The 25,210-nt window shown below is 40.7% G+C and overlaps 1 long non-coding RNA gene across 4 annotated transcripts in view; it reads left to right on the top strand.

The window, feature by feature from the left end:
* LOC150003126 (uncharacterized) overlaps positions 1-25,210 on the top strand; it is a 112,783-nt gene that overhangs the window by 66,771 nt on the left and 20,802 nt on the right. For all 4 annotated transcript variants that reach the window (XR_016512747.1, XR_016512748.1, XR_016512749.1 and 1 more), the window contains exon 2: positions 729-901. This is a non-coding gene — a long non-coding RNA (uncharacterized LOC150003126). The remainder of the gene's footprint in view (positions 1-728; positions 902-25,210) is intronic.

Genomic DNA, 25,210 nt, shown 5'->3' with positions numbered 1-25,210 from the left:
GTAGCCACCATCAGCCTAGTAGGAGCACTTGGAGTTTTGGCTATGAATAAGTCAACTACAGTCTGAAAGAACAAACTTATAACTGAGATGATGTATAAATGTGTTTAACGTACTCTATTCACAGCCTCTCTTATCTTTAGCAAATAGTGAAGTGTTTTGATTACTCTTTTAAAAACAGTAAATGGGAAGACAACTTGGTAATAAACATATATAGAGACATCAAAGAAAAAAAGTAAGACTAATAGCCTTTTCATTTATAGGGCTGATCATTTCCAAATACCACATGATAAGATGAGTTATGGGGAGAAGTCTGAGAGAGATCATACATATGATGAATCTGTGTTAATGACGCAGGTGTCTGATTGATAAACATTTTGTGAGCCAAGTGTCGCTGGTTCGATTCCCAGTCAGGGCACATGACGAGGTTGCACCTCGGGTTCCTAGTTGGGGGCGCGAGTGAGAGGCAACCATACAGTGATGTTTCTCTCCCTCTCTTTCTCCTTTCCCCTCTCTCTAAAAATAAAATAAATAAACAAACAAACAAATAAATAATTTTTTTAAAAAACAAAACATTTTGTGTATAATTTGGCACATTGGAACCACTGTGGTCACCAGGTTATCAGACAAAAACTTTTTCAGTGGTTGCTATTTATAAAGTAATTGGTATTTTGGATATACAGACACATGTTAATATCCACAAAATAATTTTTTTTCCTTTTGATAACCAGCTGTCAAAGCTTGAAAAACAACAGCAGAGGAAAGAAAAGACAAGAGCCAAAGGGCCTTCTGAATCAAGCAAAGAAAGAAATGCTGCTCGCAAAGAAGACCGCAGTGCCAGCAGTGGGGCTGAGGGTGACGTGTCTTCTGAACGGGAACCGTAGACTTTGGGGACCGAACTCAGGTAGGAGGGTCTCCTCCCTGCATGGCTCCATTTTCCCACATTTTGGGCAACCAGCAATGAATAGAGGACAGATGGCTTTTGAGGCTGAATTCATTTCATGGACATTCATCTATAGCTTCCTTAAATTAATTGACTGAATATGGAGAGAAAATTCAAAATGTGGGAGAGGCAGGTACCCATGGCCTGGGGTGTTCACCTAGGAGGTTCTATGTATGTCACCTTCTTCAGTTGCCTGTGTCAGTTGACAACTTCTGCTACCATTAGCATTTCTAGAGTATTTGGAGATACAGAATCTAGACAAGGAGCTTAACGTGAGCTCTCACCATTGGTCCCTTCTCTCCATTCTTGCTTTTGGCAGCTCCTATGATGACCATTGTCATCTGTGGCAACCTCCTCTCATAATTTCCAGCCTAATGTTCTGCCATCCTTCACTTCATCTGCCATAGCATTGCTAGTTTACTTTTTCTAAAACAAGGTTTTATTCTCATCACTTCCATGCCCAGGAATGCATCTTAGTTCACATAGTAATTTGCTGTTAACTCCACCTCCCTGCTTGATAATCAGAGGCCTCTAAAACTTGACCCATTTGTCTCATCTGCCCTTTGCTTAAGTTTATTCCCTGAGGGAAAAATTATCAAGAGCCTCTAACTTGTTGGAGTTAACAAACTCAGGGATAAGCATAGAAATAATTATGCTGCAGCATGGTGCAGTGTGGTGGTGACTGGATGTGGAATGGGGTAGAGAGGGAAGTCAGGGAGGCTCCATGAAGAGAACTCTGTAACTGGACATGTAGAAATGGGGACCTGAGAGGTGAGGGTAGAGAGCTGCCTAAGCCAAGAGAAGAGCAGGTGCTAACGTTGAGGGGGAGGGACAAGGACAGATGAGTTTGGTAACAGAGGTAATGAAGATGGCTGAAGTGTTGGGTACAAGTGGTGGTGGGGGGGGTTGTCCAGGGAGTTTTGAAGTTAGAGAAGTAAAAGTTCTGAGCCATAAAAGGTCTGGTGTGCAGTTGAGAAATTCAGATTTCATCCTGTGGTGCTAGGAAAACTCTGAAAGGATTTTTTCATTTTTTAAGTATATTTTATTGATTATGCTATTACAGTTATCCCAATTTTTCTTCTTGGCTCCCCTCTGCCCTCCAGCAATCCCCCCTAGTTCATGTCCATGGATCGTGCATGTAAGTTCTTTGGCTTGTCCCTTTTGCATACAATCTTAACATCCCCCTGTCTATTTTGTATCTACCAATTATGCTTCATAATCCCTGCACCTTTTCCTCCATTCTCCTCTTTCCCTCTCCCAGATGATAACCCTCCAAATGATCCTCATACCTATGATTCTGTTCTTGTTCTGGTTGTGTGCTTAATTTGTTTTTTAGATTCAGTTGTGAGTTTGTCGTCATTTTAATGTTCATGGTTTTGATCTTTTTCTTAAATAAGTTCCTTTAACATTTTATATAATAATGGCTTGGTGATGATGAATTCCCTTAACTTTACCTTGTCTGGGAAGCACTTTATCTGCCCTTCCATTCTAAATGATAGCTTTGGTAGACAGAGTAATCAAGGTTGTAGGTTCTTGCTTTTCATCACTTCGAATACTTTTTGCCAGTTCCTTCTTACCTGCAAAGTTTCTTTTGAGAAATCAGCAGTCTTATAGGAACCCCTTTGTTGGTAACTCTCTTCTTTTTTCTTACTGCTTTTAAGATTCTCTCTTTATTTTTAACCTTTGGCATTTTAAGTGTGGCATGTCTCGGTGTTTTCCTCTTTGGGTCAACTTGTTTGGGACTCTGTGCTTCCTGCACTTGTATTTCTATTTCCTTTGCCAAATTAGGGAAGTTTTCTTTCATTATTTCTTCAGATAAATTTTCAAATTCTTGCTCCTCCTCTTCTCCTTCTGGCACCTCTATGATTTGGATGCTGGTACATTTAAAGATTTCTCAGAGATGTCTGAGCCTCTCCTTGATTTTTTACATTCTTGATTCTTCTTTCTGTTCTGGTTGAATGTTTAATTTTTCCTTTCATTCCAAATTGTCATTTCAATCCTTGGCTTCTTCCCTTCACTGTTGGTTCCCTGTATATTTTTCTTTATTTCACTTTCTGTAACCTTTATTTCTTCCTTTATTTTTTTCCTGTACTCAAGGAGTTCTCTGAGCATCCTGATAACCAGTGTTTTGAACTGTGCATCTAATATGTTGGCTATCTCCATTTTGTTTAGTTCTTTTTCTGAGGTTTTGTCCTGTTCTTTCATTTGGGCCCTATTTCTTTGCCGCCTCAATCTGGTAGCCTCCCTGTATTTCTGTGTATTAGGTAGAGCTGCTTTTACTCCTTGTCTTAGTAGCTTGGCTTATGTAGCAAAGGCACCTGTAAATTCTGTGGGATGGAGCCTTAGGTAATTGCCAGGACAGGGTCACCTACTTTAATGCTTTGTCGCTCTGTTTGTGATGGGGGGCTTGGAGAGGGGACAGTGCCACTGCCTGGCTTCTGGTGGTTTGCCCAGCACTCGCCCCATTTCCATTCACTTCACTCACTTCTTGTATGCGATAGGCGTCCTTCTGGTTGCTGCCCTGGGGTTTGCATATAATCTAAGACCATATGGGCCCTTTAAGAGTGAAAATCCAGCGGTTTCTTCTGCCACCCTGTGTAGGCCCTTTAAATGATGAAAATCTGGCAGTTTTTTCTGCCACCTCAACCCTCACTTGTTTTATAGTCCGAGGTAATCAGGGTTTATCTTCCTGGGGCTGGAGCCCTGGGCTATGCAGTCTGGCCAAGGCTGGAATCACTCACTCCCAGGGTAGCCCTCCCAATTTTTATCCACCGCATGTGAATGTGGCACCATCCATTCCTCCACCAATGCCGCCACTACTGCTTGTCTGAGCCACACCGCCTCTCGGCTCCATCTCCGCGATTTTACCCCTCCTACCCATATGGATGAATGTAGCTTCTTTAAATCCTTGGTTGTCAGACTTTCATATAGCTTGATTTTCTGATGGTTCTGGTTGTTACTTGTTTTTGAGATCTGGTTGTAATTCTTTCTAAGGTTGCACAAGGAGGTAAGTGTGTCTACCTATGCCTCCATCTTGACCAGAAGTCCCTCCCAAAGGTTTTAAGTACATGAGTGACATAATCAGATGCCAAGTTTAAAAAGATCACTCTAAGCAGCCTTGTGCAGTGAGGCTGGAAACAGTCCACTTTGAAGGCAGTTGCAGAAACCAAGAGAGGATCAAGGTCAGCAGACAGGCTTGTCCTGGAAATGCCAAATTGCAACAGGGGAGAACATTTGTAATGTGGTTTTCTGCCTTCTCCTTCCCTTATGAAAGGGAGAAGGTTAGAAGTATATCTGTGAAATGCCCTTTAGGATACACACTACCAACTATTGAGGTATATTACAGAGCTCATAGTGATAATTTGGTGCAATAAAACCAGTTTTTAAACATAAACAGACCAAAGGAACAGAATAGATATCAGAAAAAAATGTGAAGGGATTATTAGTCAAACAACATAATCATATATGCATAACTCATAGACACAGACAACAGTGTGGTGATGGCCAGAGGGAACGGGGACAGGATGTGGGTGAAGGTGGGCAGAGGGTGGAAAATGGGGACATCTGTATTACTGTCAACAATAATAATTATTTTTAAAAGAATGGCTGTGGATTTATGGATAGTCCCACTAGGCTGGAGCGGGCAGGGGGCAGATTGAAGGGGAGTTTTTCTGGAGCTACTTCTCAAACTTTCTTTTCCTCTGGGGAGCATGCTAGAGAGAACATCCCAGAACCTGTTTCCAGTCCCTGAATGAAGGATAAAGGGCTGATTAACATGATGGCCAGGGAGTTATTTATAGGCCAAAATTTCAAAGTGTGTAATTCCTTAGTTCAGAAGAAAAATCTCATCTGACTCTCCTTCTTGGGCTGAGGCCAACTCTTCAGGCTTCATGCTTTTTTTACTCTCTTGGCCTCACTCAGGTACAGCACCATCTCTTTTTCCCTCTATCGATAAGATTATGAATAACAGGCTGTTTCCTAGTGAGCTGTGACTTTAAACACAACAGTCCTCAGCCTTTTTGGCACAACAGACCAGTTTTGTGGAAGATGATGTAGGGGTATGATAGGGGTGATAGGAGGTGGAGCTCAGATGAGCTTCACTCACCAGCCTGCTGTGGATGGGCAGGGAAGGAGACAGGAGGTGGAGCTCAGGGGAACCCCTGCTTAAAGAGGTTAAAAAAGGTAAAATTTCAGACTACCATGATGAACTCAATGAATAGAAAAGAGATAAAAATACAGTAGTACCTTGGTACATGTCATTAATTCGTCCCGGAACTCAGCGATGAGTGCCGAACCCAATGAGTACTGAACACAATGAGTGATGAAGCATTTTCTCTTGTGGTGCAGTGTCATGACTCATGCAAGTTCTAGCAAGTGTGATGAGTTCCGAGACAGCACCAAGTGCTGAAATATTTTTTCTTGTCAAATGCAATGGGTACAGTGTTTGACGAGTTCTAAAGCTGACGAGTACCGACGTGTGGCTGTATAAGTACTCATTTTCCAGTAACCAAACCCAGCTTATTTACCTGAACACACACACACACACACACACACACTCAAATGTTCATGGGAGCATTGTGTTTTTTCAGATAAATATACTTTACTTATGTATTTATTTTTGTTTCATCTTTCACTTCCTTTTTAAAGTATTTTTTTCCGTTACCCTTTATCTCCATATACCCTCTTAAACCTCTATTCATCCTCCCCGCCCCCGTCACAATCACCACACATTGTCTGTGTCCGTAAATTCTTTCTTTCTTATTTTTTTTGCTTGATTGCTCCACCTCCCCAAACCCCACCCCAGAGCTTTCAGTGATTCTCTATGAGTCTATCTTTCCTTCTTAGTTCAGTTTATTCATTAGATTCCACATATGAGTGAAAAGATATGGTACTTGTCTTTCTCTGAATACTTTTTTCACTTAGCATAATGTTCTCCAGATCCATTTCTGCTATCACAAAGGATAAAATTTTCTTCTTTTTTATGGCCAAATACTATTTCATTATGTAAATGTACCATAGCTGTTTTATTCATTCATGCACTGATGGGCACTTGGACTGCTTCCAAATCATGACTATTGTAAATAATGTTGCAATGAACATAGGGATGCATATATTCTTTGGTATTAGTGTATTGGTGTTCAGGTTTCTCTGGATAAATTCCCAGAAGTGGAGTTGCTGAGTCATTATGCAGTCCCATTTTTAATTTTTTGAAGGTCCTCCATACTGCTTCCCAGAGTGGTGAAAGTGGATATTCCTGTGTTGTTCCTGATCCTAAGGAAAACACTTGTAGTTTTTGCCAATTGAATATGATATTCGCATTGAGTTTGTCATATGTGGCCTTTTTCTGTGTTGATGTATATTTCCTCTGTACCACTTTGCTGAGAGTTTTATTTTTTTATCATAAATTGGTGCTGGATTTTATCAAATGCTTTTTCTGCATCTATTGGTATGATCATGTGTGTTTTCTTTTTTCTACCTGAACATCTATTTTTTTATGTTAATTGTTTTTCTATTACAGTTGTCCCACTTTTTCCCCCATAGCTCCCCCCACCCGAGCCCACTCCTTCTCCCACAGTCAGTCCCCACCACGTTATCCATGTCCATGGGTGATTTATACTGGTTTACCTTGACTAGACTCTTCCCTTACTTACCCTCACTTCTCTCCCTCCACTCCTTCCCTCCCTTCTCTCCCTCCCCTCCTTCCCCCTGATAACTACTAGTCTGCACTTTGTTTAGTCTGCCTCTGGTTCAGGTTTGCTTGTTTGCGTTGTTCATTAGTTTCCTGTATTAGGTGATATCATATAGTATTTGTGTTTCATTGCTTGGATTATTTCACTAAGCATAATTCTAGTTCCATCCATTGTGTCGCAAATGGTAGGAGTTCCTTCTATGTTTCTGCTGCATAGTATTAAATTATATAAATGTACCATAGTTTTTTGATCCACTTATCTACAGATGGGCACTTAGGCTGCTTCTAGCACTTGGCTATTGTAAATAACACTGCTATGAACATAGGGGTGCATAGGTTATTTTGAATTGGTGTTTCAGGATTCTTTGGGTATAATACTAGCAATGGAAATGCTGGGTCAAAAGGCAGTTCCATTTTTAATTTTTTGAGGAAATTCCATACTGTTTTCCATAATGGCTGCACCAGTCTGCATTCCCACCAACAGTGCACTAGGGTTCCCTTTTCTCCATATCCTTGCCACCACTTGTTGTTTCTTGATTTGTTGATGATGGCCATTCTGACCAGTGTGAAGTGGTATCTCATTCTGGTTTTTATTTGCATCTCTGTGATGGCTAGTGATGTTGAGCATTCTTTCATATGCCTATGGACCCCCTGTATAACCTCCTTGGAGAAGTGTTTGTTCAGATCCTTTGCCCATTTTTTAATTGGGTTGCCTGTCTTCTTTGTGTTGAGATGTGTAAGTTCTTTATATATTTTGGAGATGAATCCCTTGTCTGAGGTATCATTGCAAATATGTTTTCCCACACAGTTGGTTCCCTTTTCATCTTGCTGAGGTTTCCTTCTGCTGAGCAGAAACTCTTTAGTTTGATGTAGTCCCATTTGTCTATTCTTTCCTTTATTTCCCTTGCCTTGGGAGATATATTGGTGAAAATATTGCTACATGGGCTATCTGGAATTTTCCTGCTTATGTTTTCCTCTAGGACTCCTATGGTGTCATAGCTTTCATTTAAGTCTTTGATCCATCTTGAGTTTATTCTGGGGTAGGGTGTAAGTTGGTGGTCTAGTTTTATTTTTCTGCACGTCCCTGTCACGTTCTTTCAGCACCATTTGTTGAAGAGGCTCTTTTCATTCCATGTGATGTTCCTTCCCCCTTTGTCAAATTAGTTGAACATATAGACCTAGGTTTACTTCTGGACTCTCTATTCTGTTCCACTGATCTATATGTCTGTTCTTATGCCAGTGCCGGACTGTTTTGATTACAGTGGCTTTGTATTATAGTTTGACATCAGTATTGCGATTCCTCCTACGATATTCTTCTCCCTCAAGATCACTGTCTATTCGGAGTCTTTTTTAGTTCCATATAAATGTTTGAAGTATTTGTTCTAGGTCTGTGAAATATGGCACTGGTATTTTAATAGAGATTGCGTAGAACCTATAAATTGCTCTGGGTAATATGGACATTTTAATGATGTGACTCTTTCCATCCATGAACATGGTATATGCTTCCATTTATTTGTATCTTCCTTAGTTTCCTTCTTCGGTGTTATATAGTTTTCCGAGATCAGGTCTGTTACTTCCTAGGTTTATTCCTAGGAACTTAATTTTTCTTGTTGCTGTAGTAAATGAGTTTCTATCTTTCATATTTTATTGTTGGTGCATAGAAGTGCCTTTGATTTCTGAATATTGACTTTGTACCTGCTATTTTGCCAAATTCACTTATAGGTCGAGTAGTTTTTTAGTGGAATCTATAGGGTTTTCTATGCACACTATCATGGCATCTGCAAATAATGACAGTTTTACTTACTCTTCTCCAACTTGGATGCCTTTTATTTCTCTTTCTTGTCTGATTGCTATGGCTAGAACTTCCAACACTATATTGAATAGGAGTGGAGAGAACGGACATCCTTCTCTTGTTCCTGACCTCAGGGAGAATGGTTTCCATTTTTGCCCCTTGAGTATGATGTTGGCCTCAGGTTTCTTGTATATGGCCTTTATTATGTTAAGGTATGCTCCCTCTATTCCCATTTTGCTGAATATTTTTATCATAAATGAGTGTTGTACTTTATCAAATGCCTTTTCAGCATCTATTGATATGATCATGTGGTTTTTGTCTTTCATTTTGTTTATGTGGTGTATTATTTTTATTGATTTGAAAATATTAACCATCCTTGCATCCCTGGTATGAATCCCACTTGATAATGGTGTATGATCTTTTTAATGTGTTGCTGGATCCGGTTTACCAATATTTTGTTGAGGGTTGTAGCATCTGTGTTCATCAGCAATATTGGCCTGTAGTTTCCTTTCTTTGTTGTGTCTTGACCTGGTTTTGGGATCAGGACAATACTGTTCTCTCAGAAAGAGTTTGGGACTATTCCCTCCTCTTTGATTTTTTGGAATAGTTTGAGAAGGATAGGCATTAATTCTTCCCCAAATGTTTTGTAAAATTCTCCTGTGAAGCCATGCAGTCCAAGGCTTTTGTGTGCCAGGAGTTTATGGTTACTGCTTCAATTTCACTAGTTGGTATTCATCTATTCAGGCTTTCTGCTTCTTCTTAATTCAGTTTTGGAATATTATGTGTTTCCAGAATTGTCCAATTCATCTAGGTTGTTGAATTTCTTTTTTTTTTTGATATGCTGATATTTTATTTAGAAAACTTCATTCATATTCATGCAAGGTTATCTCTAGTTATCTTTTATTTTGAACAGTATTTGTTTTGGTATTAAGGTTATTCTCCTTTTACAAAATAAGTTGGAAAATTTCCATCTTTCTCTATGGACTGGTAGAGTTTATGTGTATATAACATAGACCCATTTAATTTTGATTTATTTAGGAAAGTATTTCTTAACTTCCAGCTGCTTAAGATATTTTGGTAATATTTCTGTTTTTATTGGATCTTATCAGAGAATGTGATCCTTCAAAGCCTTACCTTTCTTTCTCTCTTCTCTCCTCTCTCTCTCTCTCTCTCTCTCTCTCTCTCTCTCTCTCTCTCTCTCTCTCAAATTTTATTGGTTCTAGGGACAGAGAGGAAGGCAGCCCTGCCTCCTGCTGAGGGTGCCACAAGCCTTCGTTGTTTCACATTGCCATTGATGTGGAGGTTCACATGTTGAGGGAGGGGGCAGAAAGGCCTTGGCAGGGCCTGCCAAGTACCATGCAGGCAGACCAGAGCAGGGGGAAAGAGTCCAGGCAGCTGGGTGCCAAGACCTGGTGATTCAGTAGCAAGTCCAGCAGGTTGTAGTCCATGAAGGAGATCTGGTTGCCCACCATGAAGGCCTGGTTCCCCTGGTTCTGGGACAGCAGGTTCTCAAAAGGCTTCAGGTGCCCCAGCAGGCCCTTCACATAGTCCTCTTTGTCCTACTGGTATAGATAACAGTGATGTATTTGCAGTGTAGGTCCTCTACGCTGCCATTCAGCACATCTGCCAGGGCCACCTTCCACTTGTCTTTCCCATACAGCCTAAGGGAGCTAGCTATTCAAGTGTTGCAGGATGGCATTGGACTGGTCCTGGGTGAAATATCCATAATGGAACTTGGGGAGCAGCAGGCAGACTCTGAATTCTACCATTGGTTATGCTGGTCCTCACCACTGGTTAGGGGGCCCAGATCTAACACTACTTTTTCATACCCACGGGGAAAACTACAGGAGGGTGAGGATGGACCCCTCCAGCCCACCACCATTTCTACCACCTAAGAAGCTTGCCCTTGGCATTTGTGCATTTAGTTTCACAGATCTGATGAAGGCTAAGTCAGGTATACATTTGGGAAGATAATTTATCTCTTCAATACTAGCAAAAGGTTGTCTGGATACACCTTTGACCTTCTCTCCAGAGCATACTTTCCTGTCATTGAATCTCCTAATTTTAGCACCTTTTGCAATCTGGATAGGCTGAGAATTTCTGAAATCATCAAGTCCCGGTTTGTTTCCACTTAACAATTCTTCCTTCAGTTTATCTCTTTCCTTTCACATTTTACTAATAACAGCAAATAGAAACCAGGCTGCATCTTCAACAGTTTGCTTGGAAATCACCTCAGCTAAATGTCCAAGTTTGTTGCTTATAAATTCTGATTTCCACATAACTGTAGGACACAATTAAGCTAAGTTCTCTTTCATAATATGGCAAAGATTTCCTTTCTTCCAGTTTCCAATAACATGTTCCACATTTTCTTCTCAGCCCTCATAAAAAGGACCTTTAGTGTTTATATTTGTACCAACATTCTTTTTATGATGATATATGCATTCTCTAAGACAATATAGGCCTTTCTACCGTGTTCCTCACTTCTGAGGTGTCACCAGCAGTGCCTTCAGCATCTGTATTTCTATGAACAGTCTGTTCTCAGCAATCCAGGCTTTTTCTGTAATGTTCCTCAGCATTCTTCCAGCCTCTGCCTATTATCCAATTCCTTTAGTTCAAAGTAATTCGTATGCTTTTAGGTATTTGTTACAGCAACACTCCACTTTTGGTACAAACTCTGTTTAGTTTCCTATTGCTGCTGTAATAAATTACCATAATTTGGTGGCTTAAAACAATGTAAATTTATTCTCTCACAGATCTGGAGGACAGAGTTCAAAATTAGAATCACTGGGCCAAAATCAAAGTGATGGCAAGGTCATTCTTTCTCTGGAAGCTTTAAGGGAGAATCTATTCCTTGTTTCTGCTAGCTTCTGATGGCTGCTGGTATTCCTTGGCTTATGGCCACATCACTCCAATATCTTCCTCTGTAGTCCTCTTCTATTTGTGTGATTTCCCTCTGATTCCCCTGGGCTTGAGCGGAGGGAAGGCAGAGAGGACTAAAGACGCCTGGGGAGAGTCTGGTGTGGTGGCTTTGAGGGGAGAACTGGGGAAGCAGCCAACCGGGTCCCAGTGCTGACTCATCCCCAGCACTGCGGGCAGACCATTCCCTGAATTTCTTGTCATACAGTTGTTTGTAATAATTTCTTACAATCCTTTGTATATTTTTGGTATCAGTTGTGATTTCTCCTCTTTTGTTTCTGATTTTGTTTATTTGGGTCCTTTCTCTTTTTTCCTTCATGAGCCTGGTTAAAGGCTGATCGTTTTGTTTATCTTTTCAAAGAACGAGCTCCTGGTTTTGTTGATCTTTCGAATTGTTTTTTTAGTCTCTATGTCATTTAATTATGCTCTAACTTGATGACTTCCTTCTTTTGACTTGCTCTGTACTTTGTTTGTTGTTGTTCCTTTACGTCTTGTAGCTGTAGGGTTATATTTTGTATCTGAGATTCTCCTGTCCTTTTTAGGTATGCCTGTATAGCTATAAACTTTCCTCTCAGGACTGTTTTTGCTGTGTCCATAGGTTTTGGGATGTTGTGTGTTCATTATCATCTGTTTTCAGAAAACTTTTGGTTTCTTCATTGATATCATTGTTAACCTGTTCATTATTTAGTAGCATGTTGTTCATTCTCCATGAGTTTGAATGCCTTTTGGGTTTTTCTTTGAGGTTGGTTTCCAGTTTCAAGGCATTGTTATCTGAGAAGATGCTTAATATAATTTCAATTTTCTTGAATTTGTTGAGGCTTGTTTTGTGTCCTATCATGTGGTCTGTCTTTGAAAATGTTCCATGTGCCCTTGGAAAGAATGTATATTTTGCTTCTTTTGGGTGAAACGTTCTATGTATATCAATTAAGTCCAGTTGACCTAGAGTGTTGTTCAATGCCTCATTGTCCTTTGTGTTTCATTGTTTAGAAGGTCTGTTTATTGTTGACAAGGGGTATTAAAGTCCTCTACTATGAGTGTGTTGCTGTCAATATACTTCTTGTAGTCTTCCAAGATTTTTCTTATATATTTGGATGCTCCCTTTTGGGTGCATGTATATCTACCAGGGTTTTATTTTCTTGATGGATTGTTCCCTTAGGTATTATAAAATGTCCTTTTTTGTCTCTTTTATAGCCTTTGCTGTGAAATCTGTTTTGTCTGATATAAGCATTGCTACCTCAGCTTTTTTTTTCATGTTCATTTGCTTGGAATACTTTTTTCCATCCCTTCACTTTCTGTCTGTGTAGATCTTTTGTTTTGAGGTGTGTCTTTTGTAGACAGCATATACGTGGGTCATGTGTTCGTATAAATTCTGCTACCCTCTTGTCGTGTATCTCCAAGCAGCAGTGTACATGGTTTTGTGGATGAAATGAATAAATGGACATTGAATGAAATAGTCCTGTGGAGAAGAGGGGACAAAACTGGCCACTTTCTAGAGGAGAAAGCGCTGTTTGCCCCTTCCTCAACAGGCTTTTATATAATTATATTTAGGTGAATTACATCCAAGAAAGTTATGAATCATTGTGCCAATTATTGCCTTATATGGTTATTACTTTTACATAACAGAGAAAAGAATCTTACACATGCATGGATGATAAGGATAACTTATCTAGCCACATCCTGTTCTTGAAAATCAGCACAGTTTAGACCCTAAGAAACTCCTTCAAGTTACATGCTGAAGATCTGTTGCTCTCAGCCCAGGATGAGGGGGTCCTTTAGCAGAAAGCAAGCTTTTAAATTATTCTAGAAATGCAGGCCTGGTTCCCCATGGGAAAACTGATGTGTGGAGTGCGTCCTGTGTGCCGCCATACTCCCAGTAGTTTTCCAAATCTTAGGCTGAGTTACATTTGCCACCACCAAGCACCGTGGCTTCCCATACCCTATGTCTTTTGATTGGTGCTCTAATCCGTTTACATTTAAGGTTATTATTGACAGGTATTTATTCATTTCCCTTTGTACCTGTGTTCCTCTCCCTCTCTCTTTTTCTTCTTCTTAAAGAAGGCCCTTTAGCATGTCTTGCAATGCTGCTTTGGTGGAGATGTATTCTTTTAGTCTTCCTTTGTCCGGGAAACTCCTTATTTCATATTGAATTTTGAAAGAGAGCCTTGCTGAGTAGAGTAGTCTTGGTTGGTAACCTTTGTTTTTCATTGCTTCGAATATTTTTTTGCCAGAATCTTCTCGATTATACTGTTTCTGTTGAGAAATAAGCTGATAGCCTTATCAGAGCTCCCTGGTATGTTATTTGCTGTTTTTCTCTTGCTGCCTTTAGGATTCTCTCTTTGTCTTTGAATGTTGCCATTTTAATTATGATGTGCTTTGGAGTGGGCCTTTTGGGGTTCATCTTCATTGGGACCCTCTGTGCTTACTGAACTTGTGAGACTTTCCTCTCATCAAGTTAGGAAAATTTTCTTTCATTACTTTTTCAATCAGGTTTTCTATCCCAAGCTCCTCCTCTTCTCCTTCTGGTATCCCTAAGATACAGATATTATTATGTTTCAAGTTGTACTGCAGCTCTTTTTCTAAAAAAATTTTTTTTATATGCTTTATTGATTATGCTGTTACAGTTGTCCTAATTTCTTTTCCCTTTGGTCCCCTCCACCAGTGGTCCACCTCCCTCCAGTTGCCCTCACCGCTTAGTCCATGCCCATTGGTTGTGCATATAGTTCTTCTCAACCTCTTCCTGTCTACTCCATTTCCTCCTACTATGCTTCTTAATTCCTGTACCATCTCCTTCCCTTTCCCCCTTCCCCCTCTCTGCTAACCTCTCCCCAACATGTTCTCCATACGTATAATTCTTTTCCCATTCTCGTTGCCTACTTAGTTTGCCTTTGTTTTGATTCCCTAGCTTCTGTAGTTGGTTGTTGTGATGAAATTTTCATTTTAATGTTCATAATTTTGATCCTCCTTCTTCTAAACCAGTCCCTTTAACATCTCATATAATAGTGGTTTGAATCTAATGAACTCCTTCAGTTTTACTTTGTCCTGGAAGCACTTTCTCTGCCCTTCTATTCTGAATGACATTTTCACTGGATAGAGTATTTGTGGCTGTAGGTTTTTGAATTTCATTACTTTGAATATTTCTTGCCAGTCCCTTCTTGCTCACAGGGTCTCCTTTGAGAAATCAGCTGATAGTCTAATTGGAACCCCTTTGTACATGATTCTTTTCTTCTCTCTTGCTGCTTTTAAGATTCTCTCTTTATCTTTAATTTTTGACAATTTGATTATAATGTGTCTTGGAGTGGTTCTCCCTGGGTCCAGTTTTTCTGGAACTCTCTGTCTTCCTTGACCTGTAAGTCTATTTCCTTCCCCAAGTCTGGGAAGTTCTGCTTTGTTATTTTTTCACATAATTTTTCAATTTCTAGTTCTTCTTTGCCCTCTGGCAATCCGATAATTCGAATGTTTGTTTGCTTATAGCTGTCCCAGAGGTTTCTGAGCCTCTCCTTGAATTCCTCCCTTTTTGTTTCCTCTTTCTGCACTGGTTGACTGTGTTCCTTCCCTATGTTCCAATTTGTTTATTTGATTTCTGGTTTTCATTTCTTCACCACTTGTCTCGTATGTGTCTTCATTCGTTTCAATATGACTAGCTTTCATTCCTTCCTCGTCTTGTTCCAGATCTTTTGTTAATTCTGTAAGCCACCTTATGACCATAGCTCTGAACTGAACCTCAGTAAGATTTCCTATTTGCTCATTGGTTAGGTCCCTCATGTGCTGCCTGGTGAGTTGCATCACTGGGATTTCAATCATGGTCTGCTTCATCCTGACAGTTTACTCTTTAACATTGCTTCCTGGGCGGGCTGTAGGGGGTGGGGCCCCGTGCACTCATCACTACCCAGCGACCAGCGACTGGCGACCTTTTTCACCACTCTGTGGCACTTTGTGTGGGGGCGGGGTTCCAAGATGGATTCCTTCCATTACTCTCTGCTGAGAGACTGGCTCACAGTCGAAGGCAATGGGGGGGTCTGCCTTCCCCAATGTTGGAATCGCAAGCTGCTGGGTCTCGACTGCAGCCGGAGTGCTCCCCTGGCATTTCTCACAGTCCTGCCACTATCCCTGCTGCTACCGCGGACAACACAGCCTGACCTTTCCATCCTGGTTCCGATTTCGTCCCTCCTACTTGTCCAGATGAGCACCACTGGTTTATAACTTCATACGTTGGGCTTCCATGTAGTTTTATTTTCTAGAATTTCTGGTTATCTTTGCTTTTGAGGTAGTTGTATTCCTACTTAGTTGTGAAGGGAGACAGAGCGTGTCAGTCTAAGCCTCCATCTTGGCTGGGAGTCTCCTCTTTATCCTTAATTTTTGACATTTTGATTATAGTGTGTCTTCTTGTGGTTCTCCCTGGGTCCAGTTTTTTTTTGAACTCTCTGTGCTTCCTGGACCTGTAAGTCTATTTCCTTCCCCAAGTTAGGGAAGTTCTGCCTCATTATTTTTTCATATAATTTTTCAATACCTCGTTCTTCTTCGTCACCTTCTAGCAACCCTATGATTTGGATGTTGGCCTGCTTATAACTGCCCCATAGGTTTCTGAGCCTCTCCTAATTTTTCTCACTTTTTGTTTCCTCTTTCTGCACTGGTTGTTCGTTCCCTATGTTCCAATTTGTTGATTTGATCCCTGGTTTTCTTTCCCTCACCACTAGATTCATATGTGTTTTTGTTCATTTCAGCAGGAATAGCCTTCATTCCTTCCCCATCTTGTTTAAGATCTGCTGTTATGTCTGTAAGAATTTTTATAACCAAAGCTCTGAACGAAGCCTCAGAAAGATTTCCTATCTGCTGCTTCATTAGATTAGATATTTGCAGTCTGGTCAGCTGTGTCACCGGGATCTCTATCGTGATCTGTGCCATCCTGACAATTTTGTGTTTACCTTTGCTTCCTGGGCGGGGCTGTCACACCTCCTACTCTACAGGGGGTGGAGCACCATGCACTCCTCACAATTGGGTGACCCTTCTCACCACGCTGTGGCGTTTCGTGTGGGGGCGGAGGTCCAAGATGGATTCCTGACGTTCACTCTCAGCTGAGAGACCAGGAATCTCCTCCACCGTCCCCAGGCTCTCTGGCCCTCACAGTCCAAGGCAACGGGGGTCTGCCTTCCCCGGCATTGGAATCACAGGCTGACGGGTTTGGTCTGCAGTTGGGGATGCTCCTCAGTCACTTCTCACCTCCCTTTAAATACAGGAATTAAGAAGTCAGTCAAGTGAGGTTCCCAGGATGCACAGGAGTTTTAAAATATTCTTTTTATTTTTCCAGACTCTATAGTACAGGGAGACATGTATAAAGGACTTGAAATTTGTGCTGAATGAACCAATATTTGGTATTTACCATAGTATATTTTGGGAAGGATAACAGGTTGAGTCCAGTGGATTTAGGTGAAGGATTCCTATAGGAAATTGAAAATGGTCAATACTAATGACTTAGATGAAGGAACCACTGCAGAGAGGTGAGGTCTGATATCATGGTAGAGGCTAACATGCCTTAGATACAAATTTGAGTTCAAAACAGAGTGAATCTTTGGGAATACTTGCGTTTAAGAAGTTAGGTCCTGAGGGACAAAAGTTCATCTAAGATTACATTTTGCATGAAGGAGGGAAAAAGAGTTTTTTAATGATTGTTTTCATTCTTAGGGATTGGGGTGGAGGAAGCAGAGGCATTGAGATAGAATGATTTGTTCATACATAAGTCCCTGTCAGGTGCCTCCCATCCCCCAAAATCCAAACAAGTTCCCTAGGGAGTGGTTCGAAATCAGTGGACAACTGATACTCTGCCTGCCTAGCACCTTGCTCTCTTTTGACATAGTACTTCATTTTTCATCTGGAATACTACTCGATCCCTACTCCACATGGTCTGATCCATCAAAGGAGTGAGAATGTGCTCCAAATCAGCTCCCAAGGAAACTGAACCATGAGCCGAATGCCACACGCATGCACACACACACACCCCAGCTGGAACTAAGTCATTCCAGTGATTAGTTCCTTACAGAGAGTGTGCAGCAGTTTCTGCTTCAGAGATGCCAAGAGCTGCCCACTTCCTATGACTTCTGAGGTCTCATTGAAAACTCTTCCATCAAGTCTGTGAGCTTGTTGCCCTTCTAACTAATATATGACTGCTCTTTTAAACTACAGTCTGTTCCTATTATATGCCACCAAAGAACAATAGCTAATATGCAAGTGCTATCATTGAGGGGCTTGCTTTTTCCCATTAGGTGCATGTTTTGGTCAATCCTTGTTCACCACAGCATGGTGTATGGTAGATCATTATAACAATGGACCCACTGAGTCCATTTCCCTTTGCAATGGGACATTGCTGCCCCTCCCACCAAAACTCGGTCCTTGGAGTCTATTTCTGCATCTACCTTGTATCTGGGCTGGCTTTCTGACTTATTTTGAGCAATAGAATGTGGTGGGTGTAATGCTATATGGTTTCATAAGAGGCCTTGCAGCTTCCACCTTCACCTTCTTGGAACCCTGAGACCGCCATGCTGTGAGGAGGCCTGGGCTAGGCTACAGGAGGATTAGAGGTCACTTGGATAGGAACCAAGGTGTCCCACCAACATCCAGGCATGAGAGTGGGAGCATCTTGGGTTTTTCAGCCCCAGCCTAATCATCAGATGATCACTAACACATGTATGAACCCAGGCATGACTCCCAGAAAAACTGCTCAGATTTCTGATTTTTTTTTAGCCATTAAGGGTTTTTTGTTGTTGTTGTTGTTTTTGCTTTTAAAAAGTTTATTTTTGTACATTTTAAAATTGCAGTTTTTATGATACATGAGAAAAATATTTTTCTAATATCAAAATACACATCTTCGCTACAGGAACATACCATAACATACCATATGTGTTACCTTTAACTTAAAATTTAATCAAGAACTATGACCTAATATGCTAAACAAAGCTATTCTTTGCATATTCATTTGTCCCCTTTCATAGCCTAATGAACTGAGCCTAATGGTACTGGATCTGACATTGCTAACCTTAAAGTTATCTTCCTTGTATATGAAAGAAGCTCAACTTCAAACTCTGCCATTCTTGGCATCTTTTTGCAAATCGAATATTTTGCTACTGGTAACACTGTGGTATTATTATCTACTGATGAAATGAACCTTCATATAAGATTCTATGAAAGTTTAGACGGAAAGTATTAAAGATAAAAACATTAAAGTATTAAAGATCAAAAATAACATTAGTATTCTGCTTTCACAAAAGTGATTAAAAAAACTGGAAAAGATTCATTTTGAGTAAACAGAACTACTGAAGATTATCCTACACATATGGTACATGTGCAACTATCATAAATGAAGAAAAATTAGGTATTACAAAGCCAAATCAGTTGTCAGGTTTCAAAGAATCATAGCCTTCTTTCAAGAGATCCTGCAACATTTTAGGGAAATTTGCATTTTCTGTACAGATCAAGGCAAACTCTTACACTTGAGTTGACACTGCAGATGTGGCTTCAAGAAGTTTGGTTAATGAAAATGCTGCATCTCTGATCTGCAGCTCCACTTCCTCCAGTGGGTCTGCCATTTGGCCCCTGCTGCTGCTTGGAACTGGCCAGAAAAACTCACTGGGCCTCCAGGGTAAGATGTTGAAGAGGCCTCTGAAGATGAAGGAGAGAAGGGAGGCAGCAAGGGTGTAAGAAAGACATCTTCAGAATCTCCTATGGAGAATAAACCATTAAGGTTTTAAGTGGTTTGTTACAAAGCAATAGACAACTAATCAGTAAGGAAAGAAATGGATCACAGGCCCCTGTAACCACTGAATTGCTCTAGCAACTGTATCAGCAACATCATGTGTGGGGGTGGGAATGGGTATGTGTGTAAGGAAGGAAGACTCAAGTTGAAATGGACTCCAGCTGCGAGAGGCAGTCAAACATTTCCTTCTGGCATCCGTCACTGAAATTGGGGGCCATCTGGCTCACAACACACCTGAGCCCCTGGCTCAGCATGGGAGGCAGCAGGGCAGAAGTCAGAAGCCAGAAGCCCTGGAAATCCCGGGAAGCATGAGACTTGAATTCCAATCCTGTCTCTGATGCTGCCTGGCTTGGAGAAGCCACTTAAACTCCCCAGTTCCAGTTACCTCATCCCAAATATAAGCATGATAATATCGTTTTTGCCTACTTCACAAGTTTTTAAGTGTGATTAAGATAAAAAGTGTAAAAGCTCTAAGTAAACTCAAGGGTCCACTTGCTATAGCCAGCTAGGCATGTGACATCCACAAACCACTGGGTCCTAATTAATTATCAGAATGTTAGTGGCGTTGGGAACGACAGCTGACCAGACCACTAGAGGGCTTCTGTTGAGTGGGAGACCAATTCTATCTACTGGGGATGATCCATGGCAAAATTATGACCCTACTATGTATATTGGTAACCAGATTCCTCCTTTTCAGTGTCTAAAAATTGTTTAATGTCCATCTTGGTCTCATGGTCAACCTTGAAATTTCTATTTTGCTTCCTAAAACCAAGATCAATGCTCTAGCCCACTGTTCACAAAACATTACTAAGTGTCACTAAACCTAAACCTCTTCCTCATTTAATTGCTAGTCATGGCCTCGGTTATATTAATTCCTTTCCTTCCCCCCACCCCCACACTCACAAACCAAAGGTTCCCCCATGGCCTCTTGTTAGCTATTGACAGATCTTATTTTCTCTTTTAATCCATTCCAAGTTCTTTTAAGCCTCCTTTGAATATTGTCTTTTCTTACTCCTGGTCTCATCGTTTCCTCAGCCTGGTGGCAATCCCATCTCCTTTATGAACCAGCAAGCAATCATACCTTTTTAATAGCCTTATCCTTCCTTCTCAGCTATTCCTTCTGTCCTGCCCCAATAGGATGCATTTATATGATTTTCTAAGTTTTTCCTCTCAAGATTGCAATGGATCTCATATGTTAGGCAAGAGAGAATAATAGTGCAGAAAAGGCCAACCCACAGTTCTTTAATAACACTACATCATACCACCACCAACACCGCCACACATCTATTATTTGGGGTTTAAATCTGGTGTTTGTAGCTTAGTTAAAAATTTCACTCAGTCAGGCCTATGTGCATATATCTGGGTGGAGTCCTTCAACCTCAGAAGAGAAAACACTATAGTTAAGTTTATGTCACTTTCTATTAGGCAAATAAAACTGTTTCCTCATTTGCAAGTTTGTTGGTTTTAAAACATGGCTGTAAAATTCTTTGAAACTCCCTTTGTTGAGAGTGGAGACTATTTTCCCTTCCTTTGAACCTAAGTGGGCTTCTGACTGCTTGGAACATGGATAATAGCAGAAATGATGCTGTGTGATTGCCAAGGCTCCAAAACAGCTATGCAACTTCTACCTGGTTCACTGCAATACAAGCACTTGCAGCCTGAGCTTCCCTTTAAGAAGTTCAATTGTGTAGAAGCCACCACATTGTGAGGAAGCCCAGTCACATGGAGAAGCCAGGGTGAGTGCTTTGGTTAGCGTAGTCCTCAACTCTTCCCACTCCAGGCACTAGACATGAGAATGGAGGCAGCTTTGGATTATTTCAACCCTCAACTGCTCAGTCACCCCCAGCATTGAAGCTTTACCAGATAAGACTTTAGAAACTGGGTTGCAGAGATAAGTCATCCCAGGTGTGCTCTGCCTAAATACCTGACCAACTGAATCCAGTAAGCATAATAATCTGGCTGTTTTTAACAAGTGAGTTTTGGGGTAATTTGCTAAATAGCAATAGTAACTGGAATGGCAAGTTTAATACAAACAAGCATATACATAACATGGTGGTCATTCTGAAGCTGCTCCTGCTCCTCAGGCATAGCCCTATAAGGGCACTCTGAGGGAAGGAACTGTGATCCCTCTTTTTTAAAATCCTTACCCAAGGATATAAGGATATGTTTATTGAGTTGAGAGAGAAAGGAAGGGAGAGGGAGAAAGGGAGAGGGAGCGAGGGGTGGGGGAGAGAGAGAGAGACATCTACATGAGAAACATCATTTGGTTATCTCCTGTATGTACCCCAACCAGGAATCTATCCTGCAACCTAGGTATGTGCCCTGACCAAGGATCGAACCTGTGATCTTTTGTGTAATGGGACAACACTCCAACCAACTGAGCCAACTGGTCAGGGCTGTTGTCCCCTTTTTTTTGAAGCATCTGAACTGAGGCGGACTCTGAGTCTGGGTCTCAGTATCTAAAGGAGGAAGATGGCAGTTCTGCTTTGGCAATTGCTGTCAGGTAAGATCATGAATATAATATACTCAAAATGAGAGTTAGCATGACAGTGCTTGCAAATTACCAGGTGAGAACACCTGGAGCATTTGGCTCTGACCCAAAAACACTTGGGAGGGTAATGGGAGAAGACCCCATCCAGCTGTTTTTCAAGGCCTCTTTTATGCTGATCCAGAAAACATAAAATTAGAAAATCTCTAATAAAGAGATACTTGTACTTTGGAGAGAGTTTGAACATTCTGGCCTTCTCTTGGAGTGAAAAATGCTACAAGAAGTCAGTTTTCCCTTTAATTATAGATAATACTCATGGCTAAAAAAAAATATGGTAAAAAATGAAAACTAAAACATGGCTTAGACATAATAAAAGAATCAGTTTACATGTGCAAAATCAAGTAAAGAGGCAATAATTGTACAGACAAATGCAACCACAAAGTGCTTTGCACAATTCCTCAGATGGTAGACTTGTAGCAAGAGTGATTCCAGAAGTTGCCTCTTTTGAGGTAATTGTTCTAGCACCCAATTTTGCTCTGACACAGCTAGTTCAAACAGGATCTGAATTCTTGAGCAACTTGAACCATAATTATTAATTGATCCTAATGTATTAATGGGGTTCAAGGGCACACAGTAGGCTCTGGTCACACTATTTCCTCCCTTTTTCCCTGCAGGAGGTAATGGCTTCCCACAATTACAGGTCTCTGGGTGACTCTATCCTGTGTTTGCTCTCTTGCCCCTCCCTCACCTCTGTAACTTCTTTTATTGAAGTCTCTTCATTATTAGCTAAGATGGATTCTGTTTCTTGACTGTTGCTATTAATGAACCAAACCTTTGGTCAGTGCAGGCTTCAGAAAGCCTGACAGTCTTTCTGATAAGATTCACTATGAGTGTCCACATTACTGAGTCACCTGGTTCTTTAAGAACAAGTGACTGGTGAATTTGGACCACTTATCACATAAGTATTGCATTCAGCTGCAGAAAGAAAAGAAAAATAAAGAGCAATGGCTTAAAGGGTGGGCAAACATTTTCCCAAAGGACTCAATAAGACAGTAAATACTTTAGGCTCTAGACACACAGTCTCTGTTATAACTACTCAACTTTGCCACTGTAATGTGAGAGAAGCCACAGGCAATACATAAACGAATGTGGCTGTATTCCAATAAAATTTTATTTACAAAAACAGGCAGCCAGCCCATGGGTTGTAGTTTGCCAAACTCTGGTTTATACACATTAGTGGTTTATTTTTTTCTCATATAATAAGGCCTGAGGTGTGTGGTTGTGATGAATCAGTTCAACAAGTCACTAGCTGGTGCTACATTCATCTGAAGGCTCAACTGGGGCTGGGAAATCCATTTCCAAGGTGTTTCACTCACATGACAAGTTGGTGCTACAGTTCATTCCTTTCCTTGTGGGAATATCTTAACAACATGGCACCTGGCTTCCCCTGGAGCAAGTAATTTAAAAAAACAAAGTTGAAGCTGCAGTGCCTTTCTGACCTACTCCTGAAGTCCCACATCATTAATTTTGCTGATTCAATGAAAGGGGACTATATATGAGCCTGAATATCAGAAGGTGATGATCCATGGGGGGGCATCATGGAGGCTCGTTACCACACCACCTGAAAAGGCTGCATTGCTGTAGTATGTGCCTCACACCTGGACAGCAAGAATAGGGAAAGGTAGGAAGGGATCCAGCATCTCTGGAGGGGAGAACCTACTATGTGTCAGCTCCCTTAGAGATACTTCTCTAACCACCACTATTATCCCCAAAGCCTGCAGTCTCTTGACATCTCGAATAAAAATGGCAAAGCCCAGAACTGAGGATGATCCCACTAGCATGTGGAGTTGACAAAGGCTAAGAGTTCTTTGAAGGCCCAAAACTAAAGTAGAGGAACAGCTCTGGGAGGCATCTTTATACAGATACTGCTAGTGCTTGCTTGGCCTCAGGACTCTGTTGTGAACCAGGCTAACCCTGGAAAACCTGGATCCTCATACTCTCTTCACCTTAATGCTCATAAACACCTTAGCTGCATTTCTAGGACAACTACAATTTCTTAACCTCACTGCTATTTCAAACACCTCAATAACTTTTAAACATCCCCATTCCATCATCTCAGCCCAGACCTGTTGGGTCAGCATCTCAAGGGGCAGGGTTCGAGTATCTAAAATTTTCAAATTATCCTGGTGTGATGTCCAGCTTGAGCACCTCTAGCACAAACACCAGATCTCTTTCAATGAGGCTGGAAATAGACCATATGTTTCGGCAGCTATATCACATTTGCAACTCATTTGCAGCTTGCAGTTTTCTAAACCCCAAGATCATTTTCAAAGAAACTTCTCTTCACCTAGGTACTATCTAGCCTATATTTTGCAAGTTTTGTTTTATGCAAATAATCTTGCATCACATTGAAAGTGGGCTCTAGATTCTGGCATTACTCAGGACTCTCTCACCTTTCCACTTTGCAGATCAGCCCACCTGATGAGCGTGACTTTATCCAAGACATGGATGAATGCGTTGTCTGAAGCACAGACCTGTGGCATTCCCCTAGTAAATTTCTGTGCAGAATTTATCTGCCACAAGTCTACTGAAAGCATTCTTATCTTCTAGAACTTCTCAAATTTTAACAATACCTAATAAGGCAAAAGAGCAACTTGATTTCTTATGCACCCCATGATGGCATCTTAGGCCTCCCCTTTGTATCCTTTATATATTTCTACTTTGCACAAATTGTTCTAGTCATTGTTCTTCTGGAGAAGACAGAGAAAGAACAGAAACTGAGTGGTTCTGGCTCTTCTGGTTGTTCCCCCTAGTAGCTGTGTGCCCTTGGGCAAGGCATCTAATGGCTCTGTGCCTCAGTGTCTGGTCTGTGAAAAGGGGATTCTTATAGTACTTTATTCATATAGGTATTTGAAGTATTAAATGCATGAGTACATGAGAACTGCTTAGAACAGCATCTGGCACTATAGAGGTATTACCTGTCATCATCATAATCATCACCACCACCATTGTGATCATTGTCACCATCATCATCACCAAATTGTTGTTGATGTCACTATTACTATTATTATCACAATTATTTATCCAAGCAGTGAAGCCACCTCTTGCTTATATCTTTTTTTTTTTTTTTTTTGAGGGGATAGAGGGAGAGTAGATATATTTTTATTTTTTTTATTCTACTTGCCCTAGGTTTAAGTTACTCTTCCTTCTTTGATTTCCTAAGAGAGTAGCTTAGGTTATTAATTTTAGCTCTTTCTTCTGTTCTAGTATATGTACATAATGCTGTAAATTTCCCTCAAGCACTGCTTTTATTTCATCCCACAAATTTTAATAAGCTATATGTTTATTTTCATTTAGTTCAAAATATTTAAAAATTTCTGTGAAGACTTTGTTGATTCATTAATTATTTAAGACTGTGTTGTTTATTTTCTAGTTTTGGAGGAATTTCCAAGTATTCTTGATTCTGAGAACTAACTTTGTAAGATTGCTAGTCTTTTAAGTTTGTTAAGGTGTGTTTCATGAGCCAGAATGTAGTTTTAGTGAATGTTCCATGTGAGCTTCAGAAAAATGTGTATTCTTCTGTTGGTGGATGAAGGGTTCAATAAATGTCAATTAGATCAAGTTGATTAAGAGTGCTGTTC

Source organism: Furipterus horrens, unplaced genomic scaffold, assembly GCF_987537825.1.
Source record: "Furipterus horrens unplaced genomic scaffold, mFurHor1.1.pri manual_scaffold_8, whole genome shotgun sequence".
NCBI classification, from domain to species: domain Eukaryota; kingdom Metazoa; phylum Chordata; class Mammalia; order Chiroptera; family Furipteridae; genus Furipterus; species Furipterus horrens.
This window is presented reverse-complemented; position numbering and strand designations above follow the sequence as displayed.